The following is an 8748-nucleotide window of genomic DNA, read 5'->3' on the forward strand; positions in this document are numbered from 1 at the left end:
CTCCCTTCCATTGCAACAACCTGTGAGTGCAAGGTTACACCTTTATCCAGAGCATAACACTGATAGAACTGGAAAGTCAGAGTGACTAGCTTCAGCAAAAGAAAATTAAGAGAAACCTCCTTTATCTATGGGTTTAAATCAATGAAATATAAACATAATTAAATCATAGAAAATTTATTTTTAAAATGTAAATGGCATCTTGCAAGAAAATGGCAGATAGAAGTCAGAGAACACTATAGCAGAGAAACACAGACATGTAGTCCATGCCGAATTGTTATTCTGCCGAGTCCCATTGACCGGCACCAGGATCTCCATACCCCTCCAATCCACAACTTTTCCAAACTTCTCTTAAGTGGACCCATATACTACTTCTGCTGGTAGCTTGTTCCACACTCACACCACCCGCTGAGTGAAGACGTTCCACCTCAGGTTCCCCTTAATAATTTCACCCTTCACCCACAACCTATGACCTCTAGTCCTAGTTTCACCCTACCTTAGTGGGAAATGTCTGCTTGCACTTACTCTATCGATACCCCTCAAAATTTTGTATCTCTCTTTCAAATCTCCTCTCATTCTCCTATGCTCCAGGGAATAAACTCCTAACTATAAAGTCATAAAGAATATGGTACCCTGCCTCAATGACTCTTTGCAGTCGTATGTACACCCACGGTGACGAAGTGCTTTGAGAGGTTGGTGATGAAATATGCCTGAGGGGCAACTTGGACCCTCTCCAATTTGCCGACTGCAGCAACTGGTCAACAACTCTTCACTCAATCGTTGAACTCTGGACAGTGAAGATGCATACATCAGTTTGCTCTTCATTGACTACAGCTCTGTATTCAACACCATCATCCCCTCAAAACCAAACTATATGCTTCATCAGAAAGGAGGAACAGAAGCCTCAGGTCCCACACCTCAAACATCAGGCTCTCCAACCAGAGGGGACAACTTCACTCACCCCAATACCGAACTGATTCCATAACCTATGGAATCACTTTCAAGAACATTACAACTCAAGTTCTCAGTATTTATCACTTAAATTAAAAATTAAAACAGAAAATGAACTGGTGTTTAGTTCACTTCTCAGTGCTAACCATGTTCGGGAGCAGCTGTTGCCCTGCAGCGAGCAGTTCCCAAACTTTTTTATGCCACGGACCCCTACCATTAACTGAGGGGTCTGTGGACCCCAGGTTGGGAACCCCAGCCTGCAGCCTTTGGGCTCCTGGACCGGCTTCACTCACCTCAACACTTAACTGACTCCACAGCTATGGAATCACTTTCAGGCACTCTGCAGTTCATTGCATATGTCAATAAAAGGGCCGGCCAGTTCCCCTCTACCACCACCCTCCTCTGTCCGGCAGAACTGGTCCTCATCCTCAGTAAGTTTTCCTTCGACTCCTCCCACTTTCTCCAGGCTCGAGGAGTAGCCTGGGCTCCAGTTATGCCCGTCTTTTCGCTGGCTACGTAGACCAGCCCATGTTCCAAATCTTCCCTGGTAATGCCCCCCAACTGTTCCTCTGCTACATTGATGAGAGCAGCGGTCCCCAACCACCGGGCCGCGAGGAAACGATATGATTTGGCGATATGACTCAGCCGCACCTTTTCTCATTCCCTGTCACCCACTGTTGAGCTTGAACGCATGCGCGTCATTACGCCTACGTCATCCATGTCAGCGCGGGAAGGAGATCAACTCCTCCAGCCTATAAATGACGGCGGGCTGAAAAGTTTGTTTGACGGAACATCTCTGCTGGCATTCCGGATCAAAGTCAAGGCTAAATATCCTGAGATAGCCACGAAAGCACTGAAAACGTTGCTATCTCTGCAATTAATGCAACGAAAATTAAATTGCGGAATAGACTGGACATAAGGAACCCCCTTCGAGTATCGCTGTCTCCCATCACCGCTCGCTGGGACCGTCTTGTTGCAGGGAAACAAGTCCAGGGCTCCCACTGATTCAGCGATATTGGTGTGTTGCAATGATTTTATATGTTCATACGGGGAAAATATGTGCTGTGTGTTTAATATCCAAACGTTACTTAAAATGTTATGCTGCTATTGACTTATATAACCATATAACAATTACAGCATGGAAACAGGCCATCTCTGCCCTTCTAGTCCGTGCCGAACGCTACTCTCACCTAGTCCCACCGACCTGCACTCAGCCTATAACCCACCATTCCTTTCCTGTCCATATGCCTATCCAATTTTTCTTTAAATGATAATATCGAACCTGCCTCTACCACTTCTACTGGAAGTTCGTTCAACACATACTTCAAGCTCCCCGGATAATTGACTTATCACTATATTCATGCGAGGAAAGAATGCGCTGTGTGTTTAATATTAAATTCGTTAGATAAATAATTTAAGAAACGAAATTGAGTGTATTAGCCACATATCACCTATATTCCGGTTGTGCTTAACACCCCCTCCCCGAACAGAATTGCTAAAAACAATGTCTGTCTGTCTCTGTCTGTCTCTCTCTCTCTCTCTCTCTCTCTCTCTCTCTCTCTCTCTACGTACACGCATGCGCACACAGGTGCCCGCGCAAGGCTTCATGGTCATTGTAGTCTTACCTGGGTAAACCCAACGTATTTGAATGCTACTCTCGTCCGTTGGCAACCCCAACCCCCGGTCGGCCGGTCCGCAAGAATATTGTCTATATCAAACCGGTCCGCGATGCAAAAAAGGTTGAGGATTCCTGGATTACAGTATTGGTGCCACTTCATGCATCTGTACTGACCTTGTCAATTTCAGCGATATTGCCTCCGACTTCCTCCCTGCCCTTAAATTCACTTGGTCGATTTCTGACATCTCCGTCCCCTTGCTTGAACTCTCTGTCTCCATCTCTGGTGACAAACTGTCGAACGACACCTTTTAAACACCTACATTCCCATGGCCATCTTGACTATACCTTTTTCCACCCTGTCTCCTGTAAAAATGCTATTCCCTTTCCTCAGTTCCTTCATTGTTCCCAGGATGAGGCTTTCCTTTCCAGGACATCAGAGATGTCCTCCTTCTTTGTCCACCTTTGATGCTGCCGTCACTTGCATCTCCTCCATTTCCAGAACATCTATCCTCATTCAATCTTCCCACCACCGTCACAGTGATAGTTCCTCTTGTCTTTACTTACCACCCTATTAGCCTCTGCACCCAACACTTCATTCTATGCAACTTCCGCCGTCTCCAAAGGGATCCTACCACCAACACATCTGTACCTCTCCACCTCTCTCTGCTTTCCACAGGGATAGCCCCCTCCATGATTCCCTTGTGCATTCATCCCTCCCCACGAATCTCCCTCCAGTCACTTATTCCTGCAAGCAGACAAAATAATCATAGTCATACTTTATTGATCCCGGGGGAAATTGGTTTTCGTTACAGTTGCACCATAAATAATAAATAGTAATTGCTACACTTATCGATTCACCTCCTCCCTCACCTCCATTCAGGGCTCCAAACAGTCCTTCCAGGTGAGGCAAGACTTCACCTGCGAATCTGCTGGCATCGTCTAATGGGTCTGGTCCTCCCGATGCAGCCTGCTCTGCATTGGTGAGACCCATCGGAAATTGGAGAGGACAGATTCGTCGAGCACCTCTGCTCCATCTGCTGAAAGTGGAAATTCCCAGTGGCCAAGCATTTTAATTCTGATTCCCATTCTCGTTCCGACATGTCGTCCATGACCTCCTCTTGTGCCACGATGAGGAGGAAGAGCAACACTTTATATTCTGTCTGGGTAACCTCCAACCTGATGGCACGAATATCGGTTTCTCCTTCTAGTAAAAAAAAAACTCCCTCCTCCCCTCCCTCTATTCCCCACTCTGGCCTCTTACCTCTTCTCACTTATCACCTCCTTCCCTTTATCCTGTGGTCCACTCTCCTCTCCTGTCAGATTCCTTTATCTTCAGCCCTTTACCTGGCTTCACCTGCCACCTTCTAGCTCACCTCCTTCCCCTCCCTTCACCTTTTAATTCTGGCGTCTTCCCTCTTCCTTTCCAGTCCCGAAGAAGGGTCTCAGCTGAACCATCGACTATTATTAATCTCCATGGATGTTGTCTTAGTTGCTGAGTTCCTCCAGTGTGTCGCCCTGTATTTGGTTACTTGCTTATATTTTTTGCATGATCTGTTCTTTTTTTTGCACACTCGATGTTTGCCAATCTTAGTTTTACATGGTTTTCCATGGATTCTATTGTGTTTCTTTGTTCTGTGTGGGTGTTTGCAACAAGAATAATCTCAAGGTTGTACTATTTAGTTTGAACTTTGAAGTATTCCTTTAGGACTAGGTGAATGCTTGATTGACTTTATTCAATTCATTGAAGAGAAGCACAAATGAGCAGAAGGCAGAGTAACAGCTCATGGTTAAAGCTCTGTAAGGTTGTTAGAACATGGACATCATAATGACAGTTTGTGGTATTTCATGCTTTTTGTAATGATCATAGCAGACCCTAAGTCGACGCCTTTTTTGGAATGTGAGGTGAAACCAGAGCAGCTGTTAGAAACCCACATGGTCACAGGGAGAAGGCACAAATGTCTTACAGGGAGTGGTAGATCCTGTTGGGTCATGTAAAGAGCTGCACTAACCACTGCGCTCTGCACCAAGTACAAGACAAAGGTTCACAGTGAGAAAAAACAGAGAAAGACGGAGAAGTGAGCTGGTGGAGGGGAACTGGTTGGCTGTGGTGCCCAAAAAGAAGCGGAGGGCTTTGATGCCTTCCTGGTGGAGGATGGAGGTGTAAAGGGACTGGACATCCATAGTGAAAATGAGATGACCAGGGCCAGGGGTCTGTTCCTGCCCCTCCGAACTTATATCAGCAGAGCTTGATTCGGTTTTATTCCCCTGGTTCAGTCCCTTCCTACCTACATCCGTGACACTTCACATGCTCTTTATCTTGTCAACAGAAATTCTGCTGTTTGTAATAAGAATCAGATGAGTATATGGATTAGAAATAACACTGAGGATACAAGGTCTGCTTCCATTCCATTGTTTCTGTGTATTCGTTCTGTGGTACAATATGGTCTTTTTGAATTCATCCAAGGTTTGTGATAAAGATTACAGTGTGAATTCACTACTCACCACTACAAAGAGAAAATCCAGCATCAGCTGAATGACTTGGTATTTGCATAACTGAATCTGAGAAGACAGAAGCTGCTGTGGGCAACTTCTTGTTTTTCCACTGAATGTCTTGTTGGGGATTTCTTTGGTGTCGTGAGAAATCAGTTGATTGACAAGAATATCAATGATTCAAACATTAAGTTTCATAAAACAACAAATCTGACATACAGGACAGTAATAATAAACCTGATTCTGACTGCAATACTGTGATTTCTGTATAAGATGTAACTGAATTTTCAATAGTTTGCTAAGGCATAATTACTGCTTGGAAACCTCTCTGCTCAAAATACTAATTTTACATGTGTGGAATCCTTCATAATTGCTTTGACATCTTTAAAGAATTTTGAGAATTCATTGTAGCTTTCATCCATGAACACAGTTTAACATTTACTTTAGTCATTGCGAAAAAGTTAAGGTGCATCTTTTTACTTGCCAGTTAGTTGCCTGTGAGAATTATTCATTGGCTGCTCAGCCAGATTGTCAGCAGGACAACTGTGAACATCACATTTTTCTTACAACACGGAGAATGCCCCATGTTTCCCCTTAAACTATTCTTTCTTTATATGCTGATCAACTCTATCCCGATTCCACCTAGCTGCGGAAGCCAATCAACGTACCACGCACCATACCCTTAGAAAACCCCGGTGGCCGGGGAAACTCACACGATCGCAGAGAGACTGTGCGAACTCCATGTAGAGCGCTCCTTTCAGCAACTGACGAGAGGGATGAAATCAAACGAAAAAGCAAAATCCCTATCACAGACTCGGCCGATCCTTGAGGGCAACCTTCTTCCAAGAGCAATAATAGGACACAGAACGGTGCAGCCCATGTTGTGTCGACCTTTTAAACTACCCTAATATCAATCTAACCCTTCTCTCCCGCATAGCTCTCAATTTTCCTTCATCCATGGTCCTGTCTAAGAGTCTATTAAATTTCTCTCTATCATCACACCTAGCAGTGGGTTCCTTACACCCACCACTATCAGTGTAATAATACCTCCCCTCCCCACCTCTGATATCTTCCCCCTCTGTTTGCAAAGGGATTTAAATAGATTTCATGCTGTCTTGCCAAAGCAGAGTCAGTACTTGCTGGGAGGGTTGCTGATTTCCCACACTGAAGGGTGACTCAGTTACTCAATTCACAAACATTTAGTGCACCAGCATGCAGTTCAGGGGAAGATCTTTTGTCTGATAACACTTGCCGCCCTGCTGCAGCAAAACAATTTATTTCACGTCACTTGTCAGTGGTAATAGACTTGATTCTGATCTCCCGACACTTCAGTGCAAACTACCACCTGCATTTTGAGAAATCAAAGAGTAGATAATAATTGTTACGTGCAGAACACATAGTCTATTACTCTGGAAACAAGCCAAGCATCTCTGGGTATATGATAGTACGTATGCAACAAAAGGCCACGCAGCCCCTTGGTGTGACAGAACGCTGGATTGCTAAAATAATGGTTCATAGAAATGTCTGGCCATTTATCCACTGTAAAAGAGATACCCATCCCAAATTCACTTTTCAGTTCAGCAGCTCTAGCTTGTAGGTTACTTATTCCAAGTCCCAGTCTCCTACCCTCAAACTTTTCTTCTAATATCCTTTAATTCTTTTCCCAATTCATTTAGTTTTGTTCATACATAGTTTGACCTCCTTGCCAAAGGAAATGTATTGTTACAAACAACTCCAGCAGTTATTATTTAAGCTGCATTTCCAGCAAGAGTTTCAGCGCACATCAGAAACCCTGTCTGATTTCTCCTACCGTTCCACCCATTTGATCCTACAGAGGCAAATTTCAGAATATCCACCACCACTTGGGAGCAGCACAGATTTCAGCAAGGATGCTAGGTACTATCCATAGTTGGTAAGAGACATAACTAGATCTCTTCCCATCTTATCAGACAGTGATAACAACATAGATCTGGTTTGCCGAATGCTGGTCATGAGATCTGGGAAAGATTTAGGAAGCCACCTTTGATGATATAGTCAAAAGTTTGACTTTCTTTGTTACAATCACAACAGGACCATTTTCAAAAAATCTCCTGTTGTTGCAAAATTGAAATGAAAACAGAGAACGCTGGAAATACAGAAGGTCAGGCAGCATTATTCCAGGAATGAAGGGGTTAAGCTACCGAATATTGATAGGACTAGATGGCATGGATGTAGAGCAGATGTTTCCTATGGTCGGGGTATCCAGAACTAGAGGGCACAGCCTCAAAATTGAAGGGTGACCTTTTAGAACAGGAGGAAGATTTTTTTTGAGCCAAAGAGTGGTGAATCTGTGCAATGCTCTGCCACAGGATGTGGTAGAGGCCAAGTCCATGGGTATATTCAAAGCAGGAATTGATAGATTCCTGATCAGTCAGGGCATCAAGGGATATGGCGAGAGGGCAGGTGTACGGGGTTGAATGGGATACAGGATCAGCCACGATGGAATGGCGGAGCGGACTCGATGGGCTGAATGGCCTAATTCTGCTCCTATGTCTTATGGTCTTATCTGTGGAGAAACAGATTCAATGCTTCAGGTACTAAGAAACATTTGAAATCAAGCATTGCTTATGTTGTTAGATTTAGATTTTTTTTAAGATTTAGAGACAGGGCATGGTAACAGCCCCTTCCAGTCGATGAGCCTGCACTGCCTAATTACACCCGTGACCAATTCACCTCATAAACTGTGTGTCTTTGGAATGTGGGAGGGAACCAGAGTCCCCGGAGGAAATCTACATGGTCCTTACATACAGCACCGTAAACTGAACTTGGGTCTGTGGCAGTGCAAAACAACAGGCTAACCACTACGCTACCTTGCCACTCGGTTGTGCGAAGAAAACCAGAATGCTCGTAATAGGAAGGAAACAAAGCCACTGCATATCACAATGGCTTAGTAGGGCTTCTGCTGGGATAAATGAGTTACATCCCCTTTGTAAGGTTTGTAACAGGTTATATTTTATTCATGATGTTGTTCCAGACAGACCGCCAATAAATTGGACATCAGGCTGGAATTTCTCGCACCATCATTGTTTTGATTTGGTCTGTTCTCCATCCTACGATGGGAAAAGAGTGCTGGGTTTGCAGGGATATAATGAATGCAGCAGAAAACAGATGCCTGACTTCTGGATTCTCTGTGTGTTACTGTTGGGAGACGGTCCGTGGCTGTTGAATGCAGGGCTCTGATCTCAGTAACGTGCCCTTGTTTAGCTCCACAAGTGCTATCTTGGAGTGATGCCTGCCTTTCTGTTGAGCTGCACAACCATTTGTGATGGAGCAATACTAATCTCTGCTAACGTGAGTTCAGAGGAAAAGGTTTCAGTGTGTGGTAAGGAGATGAAGGTGTTAAACTGGTCTTCCAGTGTGGAGGCTTAATAAAAAACAAGAGGAGGAAATAACCATAATGATGTGCATACGACATGACATTTTAATGATGTAGGTATTCTGCAGTAATATTTAAATAAACTTCACGAGGTACGTATATTTTAAAAGTTTATTTTAGCACAGGAACAATGTTGTAGTCTTAAAAAATAAAATTAAAATTATACCGATAGGTCATACTTTTGGCACTTAAGAGATTAGCTATTAAATAACATACCAATAAAATCGCAATAAAACAAGAGAAATGTCACATTGCCATTAAAAGATTGCCAAGGCCA

This window comes from Mobula hypostoma, chromosome 14 (genome assembly GCF_963921235.1).
Source record: "Mobula hypostoma chromosome 14, sMobHyp1.1, whole genome shotgun sequence".
NCBI lineage: Eukaryota > Metazoa > Chordata > Chondrichthyes > Myliobatiformes > Myliobatidae > Mobula > Mobula hypostoma.